We start from the raw sequence: 2533 nt of genomic DNA, 5'->3' as shown, positions 1-2533 counted from the left end.
TGAGAAAAGCACTTGCGGTGCGAACTTTGCTCTCCAAGGGTCTGTCCCCCAGAGGACCGTCCTTGAAGTACGGCGGGGCCTCGGTAAAAACCGCCGCTCGCATCAGAGTCGGCCCAGGAGGGAGCTTTTTACGAATGACATAGGAGTGTGTCCGAGGAGCAGACTGTGAACGTGGATTCCTTGCTGGGGGGCGGGGGGGGGGGAGGGGGGAATACCTACACATGGGACAAATGTCAGAGAAAGTCATCACCTTACTAAAACCAACATCGTGCGTACCTTTTAGAAGATGGTTTCTACAAAAATGGAGAGATGATGTGCACGTTGGTGAGGGCAAGTCACTTTCAGAAGGCTGGGAACAGTTAGAGAGTCCGCCTCTTGGCAGGTGTATCTCCACGTGATGTATCGCCATCATGTTTTTATCATGCTGGGGTGAATGTGTTTTATCTCCTAGAGATACACCGCTCTCCTAGACAGGCCGTGCTGTATGGCAGGACCATTGCATTTTATCAAGTTTTAAAAACACAGTCCGACTGGCATTGCATTGAATTTATTGGTTAATTTATTGCTATCACGAATATTTCTGCCCCGTTCGTTTCGTTTCCTCGTGTTTTTAAAGATACATATTAGAGCATTTAAAAAAAACCCAGAAATACCCCTTTAACTTGTCAGAACAGAACATAGAGTCACCAAAGCCACCATCGGTGGGACCTGTGGAAATAGGCACTCGTGAATATACTGGTAGGAGTGAAAAGAAGTAGTCTTTTTTTGGAAAGCATTTGTCAGTGTATCGAGTCCAATTTGTATAACCTTTGAAGTGGCAATGAGGGTGTAGTCATTGATAGTTGGGAGATGGTTGCACATGTGGAAAAAGATGTATGCCTCCAGCTGAGTTTCTTAGAGTTTTCTTACTATAGCAAAAAAAAAAAAAAAAAAAAAAAAAAAATACTCCAAGTGTAACAAATAAAGGCACATGTAAATGAGCGAAAACCACTAAAAATATTCAGTGCCTACAGTGGCATTGAAGGTTGCCCACACACTATTTTGTGAGTCAGGAGAGTTGTGGAACAATTTTAGTATGACTCCCATTTTGTTGGTATGTTTTCGTGTGTGTATGTTTAGAGAGAGAAGAAAAAAGTGTGAAAGGTTAGTATGATGACTGCATATCTCTAGCAAGTGGGATGCGGGGTATGTAATACATTCATGTACTTTTATGCATTTTACTTTTCCACGAAGAGTATATATCAGTTTTATAACGATAGTAAAGCTATTTTTTAAAAAAATGAGTCTGGTGGAACAGTGCCTTATGGTCAAAGATCCCTGTTACAACCTCTATACTTTTTTTTCTTTTTTTTTTTTTTTTTTTTTGGCTTTTTCTACTGTTTACTTAGCACCTAGTACCAAATATAAAGTATACAAACGAACTGAGAAATTTGTGATTTAGATACTTTCAGAGGCTGCATAATTTTTTTTGGCTTGGGCAGAAACGAGGTGATCTGGAGAACCGGGAGGAGCTGTGGTGCTCCAGTCTGCATCCTGACCCTCTGGGACCAGTGAGCCCCCAAGCCTGGTTTCGCAGAGGGCATTCCCGGGAGTCTGACTTCTTCATCCGGGAGGCTCGAGACCTGGGGCACAGTCCAGGCTGAGCTCCTCTCTGCTGCCTGGGCTACTAGACAAAGAACGTCAGGGATGTGGGCGAGGGGCACCTTCTATCTAAGCGAATAGTTAGCATGTCTGGGAGTCGAGCAGAGTGCAATGGTTAGCTTTCAGAAGGGGGCTTGAAGAAATCTCCAGTATTTTATGGAACAGCAGCAGGGTGATTCCTTCCAATCGTGGGGTGGGTTTTAGAGCCAAAGAGCCAGTGTAGACGCCATTCCTACACCTCAGACCTTCAACGTTTGTGGTCGAAAAGTTCAACTCGCTTACTGGCTTTCCAAAGGAGGACCTCAGATTCTTAAAATTGGGCAGCACATCCCCAGTGTTCTGGAACTGGCTGTCAGATGCTGCCTGCAGCTACAGTCTTCTGAATGCCTGACCAGGGCTTAAAGGATCTGCTTCCAAGATGGCTCTGGGCACAAAAGAGCCTTGAACAGGAGGCCTCAGTTCCTCAGTGGCTGTTGAAAAAGGTCTAAGATCCTCACCGCACGGGCTTCTGTACAGGACTGCCTGAGAGCCCTCATGACAGGGCAACAGACTTCCCTCAGAGCAAGTGAGCAGAGGGGAGAGAGCAAGCAAGAAGCCACAGTGCCTTTTTTGACCCTGAAATCGCCATCACTTCTGCTCTCTTCTGTTCCGTCGGAGCCACTCGTTTATGGGAAGGGGCAGTAGGCGTCCTGGAAGGAGGACCAGAGAATTCGTGGATGTGTCTTGAAACTACCATACCTACTAGCAAGCGTGGGAGAATCACACGGTTGGAATGGTTGTGGCAACAGTCAACTTTTGTAGATGTGCCCTGATCATTCTACCTGCTGGAGGCTGGCCTTGAGATGCCACTGGGTTGCCTTACCCAGCTTACCCAGCTGCCAATCGGCTGCTG

Source organism: Prionailurus viverrinus, chromosome E2, assembly GCF_022837055.1.
Source record: "Prionailurus viverrinus isolate Anna chromosome E2, UM_Priviv_1.0, whole genome shotgun sequence".
Taxonomy (NCBI): domain Eukaryota; kingdom Metazoa; phylum Chordata; class Mammalia; order Carnivora; family Felidae; genus Prionailurus; species Prionailurus viverrinus.
Note: the sequence above shows the minus strand (reverse complement) of the source record.